General features: G+C 41.6%; 1 protein-coding gene across 3 annotated transcripts in view; it reads right to left on the bottom strand.

The window, feature by feature from the left end:
* HDAC5 (histone deacetylase 5) overlaps positions 1–20,583 on the bottom strand; it is a 101,674-nt gene extending 81,091 nt beyond the window's left edge. For all 3 annotated transcript variants that reach the window (XM_063459285.1, XM_063459284.1, XM_063459283.1), the window contains exon 1: positions 18,689–20,583. The gene's annotated coding sequence lies outside the window, so the exon portion shown is untranslated. The remainder of the gene's footprint in view (positions 1–18,688) is intronic.
* Positions 20,584–22,755: the final 2,172 nt, after the last annotated feature.

The raw sequence follows: 22,755 nt of genomic DNA on the forward strand, positions 1-22,755 counted from the left end.
TAGAGAGAGGTTATATGGAGTAATAGGAGGAGTTATAGAGAGAGGTTATATGGAGTAATAGGATGAGTTATAGAGGGAGGGTATATGGAGTAATAGGAGGAGTTATAGAGAAAGGTTATATGGAGTAATAGGATGAGTTATAGGGAGAGGTTATATAGAGTAATAGGAGGAGTTATAGAGAGAGGTTATATGGAGTAATAGGAGGAGTTATAGAGAGAGGTTATATGGAGTAATAGGGGGAGTTATAGAGAGAGGTTATATGAAGTAATAGGGGGAGTTATAGAGAGAGGTTATATGGAGTAATAGGAGGAGTTATAGGGAGAGGTTATATGGAGTAATAGGAGGAGTTATAGGGAGAGGTTATATGGAGTAATAGGAGGAGTTATAGGGAGAGGTTATATGGAGTAATAGGAGTAGTTATAGGGAGAGGTTATCTAGAGTAATAGGATGAGTTATAAGGAGAGGTTATATGGAGTCATAGGAGGAGTTATAGAGAGAGGTTATATGGAGAAATAGGAGGAGTTAAAGGGGGAGGTTATATGGAGTAATAGGAGGAGTTATAGCGAGAGGTTATATGGAGTAATAGGAGGAGTTATAGAGGGAGGATATATGGAGTAATAGGAGGAGTTATAGAGAGAGGTTATATGGAGTAATAGGAGGAGTTATAGAGAGAGTTTATATGGATTAATAGGGGGAGTTATAGGGAGAGGTTATATGGAGTAATAGGAAGAGTTATAGGGAGAGGTTATATGGAGTAATAGGAGGAGTTATAGAGGGAGGGTATATGGAGTAATAAGAGGAGTTATAGAGAGAGGTTATATGGAGTAATAGGATGAGTTATAGGGAGAGGTTATATAGAGTAATAGGAGGAGTTATAGAGAGAGGTTATATGGAGTAATAGGAGGAGTTATAGAGAGAGGTTATATGGAGTAATAGGATGAGTTATAGAGGGAGGGTATATGGAGTAATAGGAGGAGTTATAGAGAAAGGTTATATGGAGTAATAGGATGAGTTATAGGGAGAGGTTATATAGAGTAATAGGAGGAGTTATAGAGAGAGGTTATATGGAGTAATAGGAGGAGTTATAGAGAGAGGTTATATGGAGTAATAGGGGGAGTTATAGAGAGAGGTTATATGAAGTAATAGGGGGAGTTATAGAGAGAGGTTATATGGAGTAATAGGAGGAGTTATAGGGAGAGGTTATATGGAGTAATAGGAGGAGTTATAGGGAGAGGTTATATGGAGTAATAGGAGGAGTTATAGGGAGAGGTTATATGGAGTAATAGGAGGAGTTATATGGAGAAGTTATATGGAGTAATAGGAGGAGTTATATGGAGAGGTTATATGGAGTAATAGGATGAGTTATGTGGAGAGGTTATATGGAGTAATAGGAGGAGTTATAGGGAGAGGTTATATGGAGTAATAGGAGGAGTTATAGGGAGAGGTTATATGGAGTAATAGGAGGAGTTATATGGAGAAGTTATATGGAGTAATAGGAGGAGTTATATGGAGAGGTTATATGGAGTAATAGGAGGAGTTATGTGGAGAGGTTATATGGAGTAATAGGAGGAGTTATATGGAGAAGTTATAGAGAGTAATAGGAGGAGTAATAGAGCCCAATATGAGGAGTTATATAATGAGGTTATATAAATCAACAGGTGGAATTACAGAAACGTGTACCATAGAGCACATTTTAGCTATTACACATTTCTCTCTGCACCAATTTTTATAAAAATGGAATAGGCTGGTGCAGGCCGTCTGCCCTCCCCCTTCCAGCCATAATGTAGGGAGATCACGTCTTCATGCGTCTATGACCCTCAGCTCCACCACAGTCATTAACATTCAGAGAGCGGAGAAGAGTGTGGGTGGAAAACAGCAGTATGAATGGATACACAGAGAGAGGGGGGGGGGGGAGTATGAATGGAGACGCAGAGAGGGGAGGGGGTGTATGAATGGAGACGCAAAGAGGCAGAGAGCAAAAAAGAGAGATAAAAATAGGGAGGGGGGAATATGAATGGATACACAGAAGGCTAGAAAAAAAAAGCATGAATGGAGACAGAGAGGGAGAAAGATGGAGAGGGAACGCAAAGCATGAATGAAAATTGGAACGGGCAGAAGAAGAGATAGAGGAGAATAAGGTGGATAGTATGGAAGAAAGAAAAAAGAAAAATCAGACGAGTGGTGGTGGGGATGGGGGGGCGAGTGTAGAGTCAGCAGGAGAGATGTACAAATGCAATAGAAAATATTGGCTTCACTGTAACACACGTACATAGCAAGGGGGAGGGGGTCCAGGCAGTTACATCTCCAGTCACTGGAACCCGCTCTATGAACGTCAATGCTGCATATAAATAGATAGCACACTCACACATTTATGTTACAGTCCTTAGTTTGCTTGCAGTGCAGTATTGGTCACCCCGGCAATGTAAAAAAAATAAATAAAGGCACACAGAACCTGTCCTAAAACGAAGCCCCTGTATATTTAAACCATGCCAGAGGCATGTCCACAGCATTGCTCTGGCACTCTAAGGGTGGACATTTGCATGCCAGGAAGCGAGCAACACTCAGAGCTATTTTTGTGACTATCTGAAGTTTGGATATATGTCTCCAAAAATCACTGTCCAGTTTTACGTTAATGGAAAGAAAACCATTGTGTGTGACTAACCTATTATACCTGCTGAAACTGGTATACGTAGACCCTTGTGGGTTAACACATAGAACCACATGTTCACACTAGACAGACTGACAGGGGGCAGTATGATACCAGCACGTTTGACAATACTGCATTGAAAAGTTAAAGGTTGAAGAAGGGGGTGGGGCGGACAGATTTTATCAGCAGAGTATTTAATAAATACATGGGGATATTTTGTTTGGTCTGAAATGGCTGAAGACCACCAGGCGTACCTACATTTCACGAATATACTAGGTCAAAAATATACTCATTTAATATTTCGCTCCAAACTCATGAGCATTGAATGCTCACTCTATGCATCACTGTTATGGTTGGATTGATGCTTTGAAGGTTATGGTGTAGATACACCCTGCACCCAATTCTCACTGCGCAGACTGGCTTATAACTACAGCAGATTGTTTACAAAAAATGCTGGGACTGTAAGATATTACGAAATAAGATCAGACACAATAGACCAGAATGAGAGGATAATGATTAATGAGTTTCTTCCTGATTGTAGTAAATGAGGCCACTGTAAAACTGAAACAATTGATATCACTAACTAGGAAGCACTTGGATCTCCTATTGCTGGAATGAAGCAGTCTATCCTGAACAATGAAAACGGGACCAAGACTATTCAAGGAACACTCTGGCCACCATAACAACTTTATCAGAATTATGTTGTTATGGTGTTAGGATGCCCCTGGCACCAGCTTTAGGGGTTAATAAAAACCAAAGTCTTGTATCTAGTGCCGTTTAGCTCTGCCCCCTGTTCTTCCATTTCACTCAGATATAGGAAGTCTCGGACAGCCAAGATGCTGCTGATTGGATAAGACGTTGACGCACTACACCAATCAGCAGCTCCCCATTAACAAAATGGCTTGCGAAACGTAAAAAAATTCTCAAGCCACTTTTATTAATGGGGAGCTACTGATTGGCTTAAAGAGCGTCAGCTGAGGCCATCGCCAATCATTTGCGCCACTTTCCACGGCTCTGCGAGGCTTCCTCTTTCAAGAATCCAACAGCAGTGGAAGGATAATGGGGAAGAGCTAAACAGTGCTGGATACAAGATATTGGGGTTAAACTACTTGGTAAGCTCCTGGCACCATAACAACTGAATTCCAATGATGCTATTATGGTTTCCCGGAGTGTTCCCTTAATATTCCACAATCAATTTAACCCCTTAAGGACACATGACATGTGTGACATGTCATGATTCCCTTTTATTCCAGAAGTTTGGTCCTTAAGGGGTTAAAAAAAAAAGTATACACTTTCACACTGTCATGGAAGTTACCATTTGCAGAAACAGAATTCTGCATCAGATTGCCAGATGACAAAGCATGTCTTATCACACCAGAGAAAAATTAGCCATTACGGCCCATTACTGGCGCGTTTTAACACCATTAGAGCCACGTTTAGCATTGTGCATGGAGCTCAAACAAAACTTTCAATAAAAAAGGTGCAAGCAGAGGAAGATGGAAAACAGTTGCAACTCACCATAGAAAGTTTATGTCGGTTCAGTACTTTGAGTTAGGATGTTTCAATACCCACTAGGCATACAAACTATAATTAATTAAGCTCACTTTGCTGTAAAAAACTGATGGGTTGTGTGTCTGTTGCCAGTGGCCATGGCAATGACCGGAGTTCATGTACTAGAAAAGGACAAAGAACACAAAAGACACTTAGTGGCCCACATTCCTTTGAGAATACATTACTCCTGATTAGCCAAGTTCCTTCTTGGAGTGGGCAAGGTTTAAGGCAGATGGTGCCATGTCAAAAGAATAGAAAAGTAAAACTCAAAGGACAACTGTCCCCAGATATTTTATTATTATTATTATTATTATAAGAATCCTTGCAGTATGTAATTAAAACATATGACTTTTTTTTTTTTTTTTTTTTTTTTTAAAGGATCACTATAGTGTCAGAAAAACAAAGCGGTTTTCCTGGCACTATAGTGCGCCCCCACCCTCAGGGTCCCCCTCCCGTGGCGCTAAAGAAGTTAAACCCCTTCAGCAGCTTATCTTAATCCAGTGCCGGGCTCCCTCGGCGCTGGTGACCTCTCCTCCCCGCCGACGTCAGCTCCCCCGGCTGACGTCACAGGAGCCGAATGCGCATGCGGGGCAATTGCCGCTCGCGCATTCAAAGTGTCAATAGGAAAGCATTTCTCAATGCTTTCCTATGGACGCTCTGCGCGATGGAGGCATAATATGCCAACAGCGTCGCAGATGCGGCTCTAGTGGCTGTCCGGAAGACAGCCACTAGAGGTTGGATTAACCCCGAATGTAAACATAGCAGTTTCTCTAAAACTGCTATGTTTGCATCTGAAAGGTTAAAACCTGAGGGACCTGGCACCCAGACCACTTCATTGAGCGGAAGTGGTCTGGGTGACTATAGTGTCCCTTTAAATTACGTATATGTAAAAATATTTGAAAATCTGGTCCTTACTTTCACAGAACACTAGATCCCTCAGCCATATTGATACACCTTCAGACAGACTGAGGTAGAATCTGACCGTTTGGCTCCTGCACAGAGCGGTGATGTCATCAATCATTGCCCTGTGTGCTCTTCTAAGCAGAGCTGCTGCAGGGTTAATTCTTTCGACTAACATTTTTGAGATTTAGTCGACTGAAACTAGACTGAAACTAAAACAATGCAGATGACTAAAATACAACAAAAACTAAAATTGCTTTTTAGTCAGAAAACTATGACTAAAACTAACTTGAAATTTGCCACCAAAAATAAATAGAGAATAGAGGGCATATTGAAGGGGCAAAAAAGACAGACCCGGGCTTGGGAGAGAGAGACACCTAGAGGGGCGGGGACACACACAAAGAGACACAGAGGGGCTGGGGAAGGGCCATAAAAAAGACAGACCAGTACTTGGAAGAGAGACACCTAGAGGGGCTGGGGACACACACAAAGAGACACAGAGAGGCTGGGGAAGGGGCAAAAAGACAGACCAGGGCTTGGGAGAGAGAGACACCTAGAGTGGGCGGGGACACACACAAAGAGACACAGAGAGGCTGGGCAAGGGCCATAAAAAAGACAGACCAGTACTTGGAAGAGAGACACCTAGAGGGACTGGGGACACACACACACAAAGAGACACAGAGGGGCTGTGGAAGGGGCAAATGAGACAGACCAGGGCTTGGGAGAGAGACACCTAGAGGCTGGGGGGAAACAAATAGACACAGAGGGGCTGGGAAAGGGGCAAAAAAGACAGACCAGTGCTTGTGAGAGAGACACCTAGAGGGACTGGGGGGGGGGGGGACACAAAGAGACACAGGTGGGTTGGGGAAGGGGAAAAAGAGACAGATTGAGGTTTTAACTAAACCTATTACATTTTCGTCATGTTGACTAAAATCTACTGTAGATTTAGTCGACTAAGACTAGACTAAAACTAAAACGAATCAGATGACAAAAATACGACAAACTAAAATGGCTTTTTAGTCAAAAGTCTATGACTAAAACTAAACTGAAATTTGCCGTCAAAATTAACACTGCACAGAGGGGCTGTGGAAGGGGCAAAAGAGACAGACCAGTGCTTGGGAGAGAGGCACCTAGAGGGGCTAGGAGGACAGAAAGAGATACAGAGGGACTGGGTAAGGGGCAAAAGAGACAGACCAGTGCGTGGGAGAGAAGCACCTAGAGGAGCTGGGAGGACAGAAAGAGACACAGAGGGGCTGGGGAAGGGGCAAAAGAGACAGATTGAGGCTTTAACTAAATCCATTACATTTTAGTTGTGTCGGCTGAAATCTACTGGAAATTTAGTAGACTAAAACTAGACTAAAACGAAGGCAATTCAGATGACTAAAATACGACTAAAAAACTAAAATGACTAAAACTAAATTGAAAATTGCCGCAAAAATGAACACTGGTACATAGTGTGCCTGGTCCTTTCTACGCAGCCTTTCTGTTTAAAGCAGGTCTATAATATACAATGATTTCTCACTGATGATTTTCAGATTGTTCGGTCTTGCATTATATGTTTAATTTCTTTCAATACTATGGTTTTTCTATTTACATATTACCAGTAGTTTTATGAGATAAATCATGTGAAGTTGGAGTGATTTAACACATGAAACTACTGGAAATATGTCCGTTAGAAAACCTAGACTATTTAAACACAAAGTCCTATGCCAAACAAGCCAACAAGCAGAAATGTACAGATTTATTTAATATTAAGAGCTCAAGCTAGCAGCCGGGCTGTAACAGGGTTATTCCCTCAATTATAAGAATGATGCATGTTTTAAGTTTTATATTGGTTTTTTTTTTCAAAACTTTTTACGATTGTAATTATAAATGGTATAAAAGTGATTGTATACCCATATGAATGCTACAGTAACAAATGCTGTTTAAAGATTATTTTCAATTAGTGACTAACACATTGTTATCTCATTCTAGAAACTCTGGGACTGTCTAATCTATATGAGGATCGCACAAGGACGAAATGGAACGCATATGCGTTCTAGCTATATACAGAACTTCCGCCTAGCCCGTCGGAACAATGAAGTGAGAACACGTCCGAATCAGTGGAACGCCCAAATGCTTTCCACGGACGCTTTTCCGGAACTCCATAAAAGGAAACAGAGAACGAGCAAGCTTAGCTAATTGAAAGCAGCGGATTGGATGAATAGAACGGCGGGAGGGACTATTAAAAAACAGCTGCAGTTCCCAGAAGATTTGAAGCACTTTATATGAACACTACTTGATTTTTTACTCCTGACAATAAAAGCGGTTTTCCTGACACTATAGTGCCCTGACGGTGCCCCCACCCTCAGGGCCCCCCTCCCGTGGCGCTGAAGGGGTGACCTCTCCTCCCCCGTCCGACGACACTGGAGCCGAATGCGCATGCGCCGCAAGTACCGCGCACGCATTCAAAGGGTCCATAGGAAAGCATGCGCCTCTAGTGGCTGTCTGGAAGACTGCCACTATAGGCTGGATTAACCCCAAATGTAAATATAACAGTTTCTCTGAAACTGTTATGTTTACATGTAAAGGGTTAAAACCTGAGGGAACTGGCACCCAGACCACTTCGTTGAGCTGAAGTGGTCTGGGTGACTATAGTGTCCCTTTAAGTGCTCCTCTAGTTACCGTCAGACAGTCACTAGAGAGATTTCTGGGTTCTTAAAACACAAAAAGTGTTTTAAACAACGCTGGACGTCCTCATGCTATGCATGAGGACCTCAAGCGTTGCTGAAATCCCCATAGGAAAGCATTGAATAATGCTTTCCGATGGGGCGGTCTAATGCACGTGTGCGGAGCCTGACCCAGAGCTTAGGGACATCGGCGCTGGATTCTGGTAAGTCACTGAAGGGGTTTTAACCCCTTCAGCAACATGGGATGGGGGGTGGGAGGAAGAGGGGCACTGCAAGAACCTGCAGTGCCAGTAAAAAGGGATATGTTTTCCTGGCACTGGAGAGTCCCTTTAAGGTAAGAAACGTCAAGCTGAGAAAAAAAAGGGGGATTTACGTACACACATTATACGGATAGACTAATTATCGGTTCCACCAGTTATTCGAGCAGATATTGAGCATATTTCTGATTAGGGATCGACCGATTATCGGTTTTACCGATATTATCGGCCGATACTCAGTATTTTCGGCAATATCGGTATCGGCCAATAAAGATACCGATATTGCCGATAATACAGACCAGGACCGCCGGGCTCATTACAAGCCCGGCGGTCCTGGAGGTCCCGCAGCAAGCTGTTACTTACCTCGCCAGCAGCTCCCTTCAGCTCCCCAGTGCAAATCTCGCGAGACCCGCAGCCGCAGAGCGTTGCCACGGTTTACCATGGGAACGCTCCGCGCGGCAAGCAGACCGCGAGATTTACACTGGGGAGCTGCTGGGAAGGTAAGTAACAGCTTGCTGCGGGCCCCCCCACTGCTCAGTACATGCCACTGGACCACCACATAGCCCCCATTCCTGGCCAGGTAACAAGCAGGGAGGGGGGACTAAAAATAAATAAAACAAATATTAAAAAATAAAATTCAAATATATAATGCCCCCTACCACCCCCCCATTTTACACAAATCACATCCCTTCAGAAACACGCACTACACAAACACACACACACTGCATTATATACACACACTATACAAACACACAGATTGTGCTGGTGTTGGGTTCTGGTCCCTTTTCCTGGTACAAAGAACAAATTGTAATTTAGGCTATGTGGAACCTTTTCCAATGACAGTATATTTGGAGACCTGATGGTTGTACATTGACCCAAATGCAACTAGCTTATGTTTTAGTGTACCACCAAGCAGTAAACAATCTTTTGTGTATCCTCTCTTCCAATTATGCATGCGCGTGTGGAAGCATTTTCATACTTCTATGTTTACCTCTGAATGATTGTGTGATACCGTGCTGAGGAACAATTGTCTTGAGTGCAGTAGGAGTGTTTGTTCTAGTTCAACTGCAGGCAGACTGTGTAGGTGTATCAAGCCCTTTGTTCAATCTGCCCCTTGGCATTCCAATATTTTTCCTTTATTACTTCAACTACGCCAGTAGTTGCATCACATTTGTTAATCAGATTATTAGTTATAAAGAAAGGTTAACAAAATGAATTCTGTTTGGTTTAGAAAAACGGCACCTCAGAGGGCATATGATAGTATTATCATATTTAAATATTATTATACAAGTATATTCGAGGCCAGTACAAACCATTGTCTCGTAACCAGACATTGATAAACAGGACTATACATAGGACATGATGCCACGCATTTAGACTAGAAGAAAGGAGATTTAGTCTAAGGCAAAAGAAAGAACAATAAGGAAGTGGAATTCTCTGCCTGAAGAGGTGGTTTTAGCAGAGTCTGCGCAGATGTCTAAACAGCCAATGGGTGAATACTTGCAAAAACACATATTCGGGGATATAATTTTTAATATGCGTGGTACCAGCTTCTTGATCCAAGGAGAGATCTGACTGCCATTCTAAGGGGCAAGAAGGAATTGTTTTGAATGAACAGCAGAAACAGATGTGAGAAAGTCTGAACTTGATGGGTGCATAGATCTCTGCAGCCTATGTAACTATGTAGAGTCACCTGTTAAGACTTGGCATTTTTACAACTTACTGAAACAGTGAATGGACCTTTCCCAGCCAAACGACTCTGATTGTATTTACAGTCACATGGTAAACAATCTTATAAACAAAGAAAAAAAAAAAAAAAAAAGGATAGGATGGTACAGGTCTGGAAATCATTTTACATGCCGTTGTAAGCAGGGATATATTTACCACAAGGCAAACAAGGCATTTGCCTTGGCTGGCACTTTCAGGGGGGGGGGGGGGGGGCCACCAAAAAATGACACACCAAGCTCCCAGACAAATGCCTTGCTTGCCTCGTGTTCTGGGGCTATCCACCTTACTGTGAGTGAGTGAGTGAGTGAGTGAGTGAGTGAGTGAGTGAGTGAGTGAGTGAATGTAGCTGTCAGTGTGTGTCTGTGAGTGAGAATGGGTGTGCCTGTGAGTGTGTGTCAGTGTGTGTGTGTCATTTTATGTGTATCTGAGAGTGTGTGCCTGTCAGTGAGTGGGTGTGTCAGTGTGTGTCTGTCAGTGAAAGTGTGTGTTGGTTAAACAGTGTGTGCCAATGACTGTGTATATCAGTGCATGTATCAATGAGGGCATGTGTCTGTCAGTCACAAAAAAATGGCCTTGACAATTGGGGGGAGGAATTTACATTTTTGGGGTGCCCAAATTAAGTCGTGCCTAGGGCAGCACAAATCCAAAATACACCACTGGTTGTAAGTTAGCTTTGTCAATATGGTATACAAGATCCAATGCACTCACTTATTTACTAAACAGCCTTTTCAAAGCTCACAGAATGTAATTGTTTTGTTGTTTTTTTTAAGCACTTCATCTAAGCAAACATAGTAGGGGTTTTAGTTACAGCATATGATTAGACATTGCATAAGCCTGCCACAACGCCAATGTACCCCATTCTTGGCAGGTCCTACTCTAGCAACCTAATGCCTTCTCTTGTCAACATGTTCTGCAATCCATGGGTCCTTACTAATAAGCACAGCTGATACACTATCTCCATCACTGTGTTTCCTGCTATCCTAATTACCTGCAGCAGTATCACAGAGGTTACTCAGCCCCATGGGATCTTGATTTGTATCTGAAATATAAAAACTACCAATGGAGAAGCAGTCACGACATGTTTTCAGAACAGCACTGATTAACTATTTAATTCCTCAGCTCATTCCTACACTACCCTTTTTGTGGTCATCATTAGCCCTTTAATATTTTTGTCAGTTTGGTGTGCTTTTTCATTTTTGATTATTCATTATCTGATTCAGCATTTAGACCTTTGCTAGCCCAGAGTTTCTGGCTTTGGCTAGTAGTGACAACTACATGAGTATACCTTGTTCCCCAATCTTTGTTTGTACTAGGTCTACTCTTTACCCTCCTTGGGGGTCCTACTCTTTCTGCCTTATTTGAGGTTTTCCACCAAGCACAGCCATGTATAGTACCAGTAAAACTTCTCTCTCTGCTAGTCTTTCGCACCAGTAGACGATCTGTGACAAGAGTTAATACAGGACGTTACAATACCAGTTTGTTGCAGTTTTTTTGTTTTCTTGGGGGTTGTTTTGGTATTCATTCCTTTTCAAATTGTGCAGACATCAATTTGACATAAATAAAGGGTAAAGCTTGCTTTAGTGGCTATGATGTGATAGGTACCCTGGCCTCATTTCCCAATAATGGCACAAACTGTTTTGCAGCAGTTTGCCCTCTTAGCTACTCCTGCCAAGCCCCGGATCTTCTTTAATGCTGGCTGTGACGTGCATTCATTGGCTGAGAGCATCAGCTGGCTGCTCTCAGCCAATGAGCACAAGTCTGTGCATAGGAATATGCATGGAATTGACATTAGTTAGCCTGAACTCTAGTTCCAGGCTCCATGATCACTTCAAATCACTGAAGTGGTCATGGTGCTAACTCTTATCATTTTAACCTATACAACTTCCTGATAACGTGTTTAATCAATATTTAAGAATAAATAAATATGATTTCACTACTTTGGAATCTCTAGATACAAAATTATAACTTGAACAGGAGCTATCATGTATTCCATTTTAGCGCACTCTAATAGGGATCTAAAAGTTAGCTACTGATTGTGCTAAAGTTCTTTATATTTTGCTTTATTGTAATTTCCACATTTTGCCAAGCAATGCAAACTTTTAGAGTTCATGTTAATTACCTACACATTGTGTTATCATGTGTTGTCAGTACATGACTTACACGGATGAAAGATTGTCAATTCTGATGATTTCAGCCAAGGAGGTGGGACCGGGAAGGGGCCAAACGCCACCATGGCCAATTAGCAACTCTTCATAGAGATGCACTGAATCTTCTCTGATTGTCAGTGCTGCACAAGCACTGCCCCAGGAAGCACATATGAGGAGTGGCCAGTGGAGGTGTCCCTAGGCTGTAATGTAAACACTGCCTTTTCTCTATACTTACCAGAACAACTCCATTAAGCTGTACTTGTTCTGGTGACTATAGTGTCCGTTTAACATAAAAACTGTAAAAAAAAAAAAAAAACAATGAAAATAAAAATAGAAATCTGACAGCTGAATGAGAAATCCCCCAATAAACACATAACAGGTATCAAAAGTGTCTTTTTTTAAATAATAATTACAATCATTACATAACGCATCTAAATATCATTTTCACTTCTGAATAGTGTGTATTTCTAGTTATTTAGAGCACGAAATCGCTGCTTATATAACTTACTAGAAACTAAAAACTAGCAACACTTCCTAGCAGAGCTTTGCAAAATCCATCGAACAAGGTTGTTATGGCAACACAGAAATGGGACTTGGTAACGTCTACCTGTTGGTCATTAAAGATCTTATGATCTCTCCCAACCAGTCTCTAATGGCAGATTCGTGGATTTCTCAATCCTTAGCAGCATCCCTACTAACAGTGAAAGGCTGAATACATCCCCAGCACTCTCGGACAATCACAGCTGTCCAGGTTAAACCATATTAAACCTGATAATGCGACCGTGTAAATTCTACAATATCAATAGGGCAGAAGTGGAGACGAACTCTGGTGATGGGTTGAGCCTTGGATATTTAAAAAAAAAAAAAAAGGTGGTGGGGATGCCCCAAAAAAGTAGCAAATAAATCTAGTTGCTGAAGCTTACAGATAAAATTATTACAAGAATCCTATAGCATTTAGTGTATAAAATAACATATTGAAGACAAAAGAAATAAGGGAGGATGGACAAAAATAAAAAGGTTAGGGGCTACAAGACAGAAAGAAAAAAGACAACTGAGAAAGGGAGTTAGAAAAATGCCATATTTATAATTGAAGTAATTGTACAAAACGAATGACTGAATTAAATTTAAGGTCAAGAAGGACTGAACATGAAAACATTTCATAACTATAAGTCTTTTTGTTCATTTCATATCGCCATCTTGATGATTGCAAAGAGAATTTGAAGGTATCTTTTCGATACATTTGTTGACAATGTCATGTTCTGGCAGTGGTTCCTAACCCAGTTCTCAAAGCACACAAACAGTCCAGGCCTTTTCAGTATTCCCATTAGAAAAGAACTGGCACATGCCTAAATCCTGGACTGTTTGTGTCGAGAACTAAGTTGGGAATCGCTGCTAACTATGGGAGTCTCAGAACGCCATTGTCCATGGAGAAGATGCTATTCTGTAACGAGGAAACCAGAGGGCCACCAGAGTACAAAGTATAAAGAAACTGCTGAGCATGGAATGACCTGGGTCATGGCATTGCAAAGACAGATCTCAGTGTGAGCCTCTTTTCAGAGTCATGTGTTAACGCTCTCTCTGTAGTAAGATTAAAGAACAGCAATGTTTTTTGTTTTTATTATATAGTGTCCCTTTAATCACTAAATATATGCCATCGTTAGATGTCCATGTATTAATCCGTTTATGTCCTACAATCCAAATTCTCTGTAAATGCCTTTCCCTATATCTGCTAGAATCTGCATAACTTTATATGCTCATAATTGTCTGTCTGTCTGTCTGTCCGTCTGTCCATATATCTCCTTACCATCTGCTGTTTTCCAACCTGTTTGGCAGGTGAGACAGATAAGTAAACAGTCAGATAACTGCACAGATAGAAAGAAAATGTAACATCAGACATAAAACCTATCACCCTGTATACAGACATAAAACAGATACAAACACAGACTGACAATAGCTACAGAGAATGATACAAACGAGGACATAGATAAACTGGAGAGGGATTTGAGGCAACATTTAATTGTAATCCATTCTAATACCAAGGTTTATATTACTTTGTGCTCTGTGCCCCAAGTACTTGTATATGAGAAGCATTTTAATGGGCAATAGTTATATTCAAGATGAATTGGATTGGACATTCGTCACTAAAGTTGGAACACAGCAGGGTTGTCCCCTGTCCCTACTTCTATATATACTCACCTTCAAGCCCCTTGGACAGGAAATTAGGTACCACCCGGATATACAGTATATGATAATTCGATTGGGAACATGGAAAGTAAACCAAACCCCTTTGGAGCTGGTTTTCTGTTTACAAAGAACGGTGATGCACTTTCATAAACTTAAATGGATACTCCAGACCCCTAAAGCACTTCGGCTTGTGAAGTTATTTTTTTATGCAGCGTGTCTTTTTTTTTTACATTTTATTTACAAAAAGTGCAGATTTCAACAGAAATTGGGGAGGCAGACCGCATGTCAGACACTCATGGTGCTTTCTTGGTTTGGTTCGCTCAGTAAAGCTAAACTCAGGAGGCAGCAGTTATCAAGAGCACCTGCCTTGCAAAGACTTCTCATTGAGAAGTCTGTGATTGGACAGCCACAGAAAGTCTGGGGGCGGGAATGCAAAGGCTTCAGACAAGAGATCTGCAGCCTTTGCAAGCGGTTTTTAGACATACCCCCAATGGAAAAAAAAAATGCATAACTAAATGCATATAGGTTTCATTAGGGTTCAATCTATTAAAAAGTAATTTGAATTTTATTTGGATTTGGGATTAAGTCAATCCCATGAACTAAGGCAGAAGCAGGCAGCCGTCGCCATTAAAGTTATTGCAGACTACATCTCCCATAATGCTCGTACAGCCATAATGCTGGCAAAGCATCAGGAGAGATATGGTATATGGATTGACATTTTTCCGATGCAGATACAGATTATTGATCGCCTTTTGGGCCGATTGCCAATAACCAGTGTAGATATTCTGTACATTTAAAGTTGTGAAAAAGCAACACTATTTCTACACAAATCTGGTATTAACTGAACATGTTTAGAGCAATCACATGCCTATCACTGTCAGACTGCCAGTATATGCTGGAATCACTGAGATCTCAGCATGTGCAGTGCTGTTACTGATAAGAGTGAGACTGCTGTCAAGCACCTATCACTTTAAGGCAGACAGCTTAGTAGAATATGCACCGTCTCACCTCCCTGCCTTGGGAGTAGTTGTTCCCAAAACAAGCCCTCATGGCCCACCAACAATTTAGGATTTATGTATTTCCCTTTTTTATTCCAATGGAGATACTGACAAAACCTGGACTGTTGGTGGTCCATTAGGACTGGTTTGGACTATGTTGCATAACAAAGTGCCGAAGATTGCCCCTGGACTAAGACATTAATTACTTATGCATGCCATATCTTTGTAAAGGGAGACTCAGTGCATTTAGAATATCTTTCCCCGATACAAACTGACCCCTACAAAATTTTCCTCTTACATGCAAACTCACTCATTGCTCACAAGCCTAATGAACACCCCCTGACCTAGTTTACTCTAAACTCCCTTAGAAACTGTGTGTATGCATAAACTTACATTTTCCAAAGATAATATCACTTTGTTACTGTTTCTTAAATTCTATGATACCTTTAAAAAATATTTCTATAGCTAAAGTACAGGTAAAAGGTTTTGTGAAAATTTGAACAGATGCCCAGTGGCTTTTCACTTTTTACAATATCCCTTGTAATTCCAGAGAATACACCAATAATCTGACTTAATCCACATTTTAGCATGTGTCATTGTAGTCACGGAATGCCCATGGTTATTATTTATGTTGTTTGTTTTGTGATTTTTATTTTTTTTAATCCTCAGCATTTTCATTTTGTATTTTACTGATCACAATTTATGGGCATTAACTCAGTCATTCACACTTGTCAGTCCATAGAACGCAGCAATAATCTTGCTTAATTTTTGAGTCTCAGAACCTGTCACTGAAATTAGGGAAAAGCCACAATAATTATTTACAGCAATTTACATTTTTATTTTATTGATGACATTCGGTTATGTCATTCAATTTAGTGCTGTAGTTGTATCAACATAACAATTCTTGCCCTTATGTTTCTATCCAAATGGCAGCGCTAAACCCGGTATTCGCATCCACAGAATAAAAGCAACCATATCACGTATAAAATCTCGAACACGTGCACATAAATCAGTAAGATAATTCTACACTGTAACGCTATCTATAAGTAAACGTGGTTACCAATATTGTCATCCATACTTTATTGCGGGAATAGACTTTTATTCGTGCTCATTAAGAATCCTCTGAATTGGTGCCCTTGATCATGCGTGAACTGGTGCGCACAACAGCGAGCTGGTTTACGCACGTGCGCATGTCTGATCTGAGGTCTCTGTGGGAGGAGGCAGGCACCATCAAGTCTGATTGACAGCAGGGGGGGGTGTTTTCTAGTTAATTTATAAAAGAGCTGTTTTCTCATAAATTTGGGTTAAACTAGAATTCTCCTCACCCCTAAAGCAACCTGAAGTGCTTTTGGGGTGTGGAGTGGTAATTTATGCACTACACTCAAACTCCCATTACTCCTGGGCGGCAGCAATGGCTATAGCATTTATCACCCATACTATATTGTAGTTTTAAAAATATATATATATATATTTATTATAGTTTTTTGCAGGTTTTTTTTTTTAAGTTACCTGCGCTCGATCCTAAATCCCTATGCACGTTTAAATAATGGAAGTTTTTTGCTACCACTCAAAAGGCCATAAAAGTGTAAGCCCATTTGCCCAGTCAAGACAAATCTCTTAGAGGAGTCCTACATTAACAATATACCGTGCTGCTTTCAGCTAAAAGGCAAAATCTCTAATGAGACAAAAAGGGTTATTTTTATGAATCCCTCCACACTTTTAGGGTTGGGGTGGGCGGCAGCCTGTAACATGGCTGTGTAATACAAAAACAAATTACAAACATACAAAATTAAGCCCAGCGCTCAAACTCCCACTGCTCCTGGGTGTCAGCAATGGCTACAGTATCCTGTGCACTATCCAAAATCCCTATGCACATTCGGATGAATCCAACACTAGCGCTCCCGCCCATACAATCCATCCAGCACTGCTACTCCCACCCATACAATCCATCCAGCACTGCTACTCCCAACCATACAATCCATCCAGCACTGTTACTGCCCCCATACAATCCATTCAGCACTGCTACTCCCACCATACAGTCGATCCAGCACTGCTACTCCCACCATACAATCGATCCAGCACTGCTATTCCCACCATACAATCGATCCAGCACTGCTACTCCCGCCCATAGAACCCAGATCCAGCACTGCTACTCCCAACCCTACAATCCATCCAGCACTGCTACTCCCACCCATACAATCCATCCAGCACTGCTACTCCCGCCCATAGAACCCAGATCCAGCACTGCTACTCCCAACCATACAATCCATCCAGCACTGCTACTCCCAAGCATACAATCCATCCAGCACAGTTACTGCCCCCATACAATCCATCCAGCACTGCTACTCCTGCCATACAATGCATTCAGCACTGCTACTCCCGCCATACAATGCATTCAGCACTGCTACTCCCGCCATACAATGCATTCAGCACTGCTACTCCTGCCATACAATGCATTCAGCACTGCTACTCCCGCCCATTGAACCCAGATCCAACACTGCTACTCCCAACCCTACAATCCATCCAGCACTGCTACTCCCACCCATACAATCCATCCAGCACTGCTACTCCCAACCATACAATCCACCCAGCACTGCTACTCCTGCCATACAATCCATCAAGCACTACTACCCCACAATACAATCCATTCAGCACTGCAAATCTATGTCCACCTAAACAACCCACCCAGCACTAATACTCCCACACAACACAAACCCATACAACAAAACTACCCCTACCCATACACCCCACCCAGCACTAATTTTACATCAATACACCCCATCCAGCACTAATTTTACATCAATACACCCCCATCCAGCACTAATACTCCCACCCATATAACAAATCCAGCACTGATACTCTCAACATTATAACAAATACTATCCATTCAGCAATACTAATACCATTTATATAAACCCTGCACCAGTATTACTCCATCTGTAAAATCCCATTAATACTATTCCTCCCATCCACACAACACCTATTGAACATTTCCATAATAAGTCAATAGGAACTATCCAACCAGAGTATATATGCTGGTATGACCCACAAATAGCCAGCTCAATTTCAAAAACAGCCCCTTTAACCAAGCCATCAATATAACCAACTATCAATAAACCCCTCCCCCATTTCCAATATACCTATTCAAATGACGCAAATCTCAATAGTCAAATCAATATAGCGTGCGTAAACCTCACTGACATCTATCTAGCACAGGGGTATCACTCCAGAAGAACTACAACTCCCATGATGCTTTACCAGACTAGCAAAAAATTACCGAAGTTGTAGTTTTATATTAAATACACCCATCTATCCCTAATCCTCAATCTCCATAGGACAGTCATATGCACCTGCTGATGCTATTATTTAATTTAACTCTAATACGAACACATTTTATTTTTGGTCATTTTTGGGGGGGAGAATCATATAAATCATTACAGCAATATAGTCCACTAGAAACACAGAATTTAACCCCAAATGTCTTACCCCATGTGTATTTATGAAAGCATGTATGTGTGTGTATATATATATATATATATATATATATATATATATATATATATATATATATATGGATTAATGTCAACACCCCACCACCCCATGTTACCTGGTTACTCCTCTTGGATATCTCTCTCTGGTCCAATCTGTAGTGTCTCTTCCAGGAGGTGTCTCTTGTATATGCAAGGGGTGTCTCAGGTGTCTCTGACTACCTATACAAGGCTGATTTGTTTTGAAACTCAGCAGCTAGATGTCTCTCTCAGTCCATGTGTCACTTGTCACTCTGATTCTTCTTCAGCGCTGTTATTGGTTTCTCCTGGAGGTTTGGTACCCTGCCTCACTCAGTTGCTGTGTTATCACTTGTCTCAGTTTGTGTCTAGATGTATCTCCTGTTTCTCAGGATGACTGATGATCTCTCTCTCTGTTTGTGGCTAGTTATCTCTTTTCGCCGCTCTCGGTGGCTGTCCCTTAGAGTGGATGATGTCACTGGTCTCTCAGTGTCTGGATGCCTTGTATTTCCTTACAAAAGATGATGTCACTGGTCTCTCAGTGCTTAAATGTTTCTTGTTCCTCACAGCTGATGAAGTCACTGTTCTCTCAGTGGTTGGATACTTAGTGTTCCTTAATATGAATGATGCCACTGGTCTCCCATTGGCTAGATGTCTCTTCTTCCTTACAGTGGATGATCCCACTGATATGTCAGTGGCTGGATGTCTCCTTTTTTAACAGTGGATGGTGCCACTAGTGTTTCTCACTTGTGAATAGCTTGTGTTTGGAACAGTGGGTGATGCCACTAGCCTTTATTGAATTCCGTAAAGTGTGTGATGCCAATAGTCTCTGTCTGTGGGATTTAGGGTTGTTTTTTGTTTTGTTTTTTTATAGTAGATGATACCACTATTCACTGTGTCTCAGTGGCTAGGTATATTGTGCTCTTTATAAAAGATGGTCTCTCTTGGTCCCTGGGTATCACTTATTGCATACAGTGGATGCTGTAATTTGTATTACCTTTGGGGAGTTTAGTTATCAGTGATGTAATTCACCTCTCGTTTTGTTGGATGGTGAACTCTTAGTTGAGTGTCTCCTGTTTGTCTCTGATAACTAGGTACTCTCTCTCAGTGGTTGTCTCTCATTTCTCTCAATGGATGATAGCTACTCGGTGCATGTCTCTTTTCTCTCAGTGAAAGGTAGACTTTGTTTTTGCTTGTTTTTTTTTTTTTGACTGTCACCCTGAATGGTGGACTCTCAGTAAGTATCTCAGAGTGAATCTCGTTTCTCTCAGTGTGTGTCTCTGGTTTAATCCAGTGGATGGTGGGCTCTGTAAGTACCCTCTTTTTCTCAATGGCTGATGGGCTCTCTCACGGTGTACATGACGTTTCTCTGTGGATGGTGAACTCTCTCACTGACCGTATGTTTTTTTGTTTCTCTAAATGAATGATGGACTCTCTTAGTATGTTTCTTGCACCTCTCAGTAAATGATGGACTCTCAGTACATTTCTTCACTCTCTCAGTGGATGGGGGACTCTCTCAGTGGATAGTGAACTCTCTCAGTGGATGGTGGACTCACTCAGTATAGTTCTTGTATATCTCAGTGGATGGTGGACTCACTCAGTATAGTTCTTGTATATCTCAGTGGATGGTGGACTCACTCAGTATAATTCCTCACTCTCTCAGTGGATGGTGGACTCACTCAGTATAATTCCTCACTCTCTCAGTGGATGGTGGACTCTCTCAGTATAGTTCTTGTATCTCTGAATGGATGGTGGACTCACTCAGTATAGTTCTTGTATCTCTCAGTGGATGGTGGACTCACTCAGTATAATTCCTCACTCTCTCAGTGGATGGTGGACTCACTCAGTATAATTCCTCACTCTCAGTGGATGGTGGACTCACTCAGTATAGTTCTTGTATCTCAGTGGATGGTGGACTCACTCAGTATAATTCCTCACTCTCTCAGTGGATGGTGGACTCACTCAGTATAGTTCTTGTATCTCAGTGGATGGTGGACTCTCTCAGTATAGTTCTTGTATCTCTGAGTAGATGGTGGACTCACTCAGTATAGTTCTTGTATCCCTCAGTGGATGGTGGACTCACTCAGTATAATTCCTCACTCTCTCAGTGGATGGTGGACTCACTCAGTATAGTTCTTGTATCTCAGTGGATGGTGGACTCACTCAGTATAATTCCTCACTCTCTCAGTGGATGGTGGACTCGCTCAGTATAATTCCTCACTCTCTCAGTGGATGGTGGACTCTCTCAGTGGATGGTGGACTCACTCAGTATAGTTCTTGTATCTCTCAGTGGATGGTGGACTCTTTCAGTGGATAGTGGGCTCTCAGTATGTCATTTCTTTCTTTCAGTGTGTGTCACTTCGCTCTTGGCTGTGGATTGTGGACTCTCTCAGTTGATGGCAGTCTCTCAGTGTCTCTCCTGTTTTTCTTACTGGATGGTGGACTCTCTCTGTGGATGAAGCACTCTTTGGATATCTCTTTTCTTTCACTGATGATCTCTTCTCTCAGTAAATGATGGACTCTCAGTAAATGATGGACTCTCTCAGTAAATGATGGACTCTCTCAGTGGCTGTGTGAATGGATGGATGTATTCCCCTCCTGTAGTGTATTCTTTTCTGTCAGTTAATGAATGCTGGTCTCTTCCAGTTGATTGCTGTCTCACAGTGGAAGACTGTCTGTCTGTCTCCCTGGCAGTCTCTCAAGGGGGAGTGTCCATGCCTACATGCAGCAATCTGTCATCTCCCTCCTTGCAAACGACTATTTGGCTCCCTTCCTACAAGCCCCTCTCATTTCAAATCTAAGTGCATGGTCTCCTTCCTCCCTGCTGCTCGCACTCTCCTTCTCCTCGCCGTCTCTTTCGTGCACTCTCTTCTCCTCAGAGCAGTCTCTTTCTCCACCAACAACAACATTCAGTGACGTCACCCACCGACCACGTGACCCGCAAAGCCTAAAAATAGCCTCTGCTAGTGGGTGGGCGTGCCGTCCGGCACTAGTGGGCGGGTCCGAGAGGTAGCAACGCCCCTTTTAAAGGAGCCGCGTCCCTTTTAAACCCTTGATGTGTCTGAACTGTCAAATTATAATAATTATTATTATTTATTCCTTAATTATTATTTTTTTGTAAATAAGCTCCATAAGCCTAAAAAGTATTATTTCAAGATTCCAATTCAGCTCAACAATAAAATATTTAAAATGGAGCATGTTTTTTTTGGGTTTTTTTTGTACAAACACACACCTGTATGCCTATTACTATAGCACTGTCAATAAATAATTCAGATTTACACTTTATCACACCTTCATCATGACTCAGTGATCTCCCTTATTCCCCTTGTCCATTTATTTAGGGTCCTAGGGGGGATTGCTTTGCTGGGTCACAGAATCTGTTTCCATGGTAACAGCTGGCCTTTTTTTTTTTTTTAAATGTGGTTATAATAGTTTTTATTTTATTTTTTTTAGAAAACAAAATAGGCTTTCTGGAAAAAAATAGAGGGGAAGGCAGGAAAGTTGGAGAGCAAAAGGCTGTGTTCTCCTCTCCCATCCTAGTCAAACATATATTTAAAGGGAATCACTTAAACAATGACATTGCCAGATGTATAAATATCATTTACCAAAGTAACCACAGGTGGTGCCCAGCACACCATCGCTAAGAATGCAATGGTTATATTATTATTATTCTTATTCTTATTATTGCCCTTTATATAGCGCCAACAGATTCCATAGTGCTTTACAATATTATGAGAGGGGGGATTTAACTATAAATAGGACAATTACAAGAAAACTTACAGGAACGATAGGTTTTAGGGGACCCTGCTCAAAGGAGCTTACAATCTATATCTACAGAATGTGACATTTGAAATGTTGCTGCCTTACTGCACTCTAAATTCTTTTCAGATCTCTGCTCATTCTAGCAATGGCACCCGGAGATGCCAGCCTGGACCGTCTTATTACTGCCAAGTACAATTCTCTGCCCTCTCTACCTCGGCTCTGTCTGGAGCCATCCAGTTAAATACTGGTTCAAGTTCTACTGTGTTAAAATCAGAGCATTATTAAGATCGCACATGGCCCTAGGCAGCCTACTAGTTTGGGGTGCCCATTCAATCTTAGCATAGAGATGGAGAATGGCATCAAGTTTGGCGGCCCACTCCAATTCAGTCATGTCTGTCAAGTCTAA

The sequence above is a fragment of the Pelobates fuscus genome, chromosome 6 (genome assembly GCF_036172605.1).
Source record: "Pelobates fuscus isolate aPelFus1 chromosome 6, aPelFus1.pri, whole genome shotgun sequence".
Taxonomy (NCBI): domain Eukaryota; kingdom Metazoa; phylum Chordata; class Amphibia; order Anura; family Pelobatidae; genus Pelobates; species Pelobates fuscus.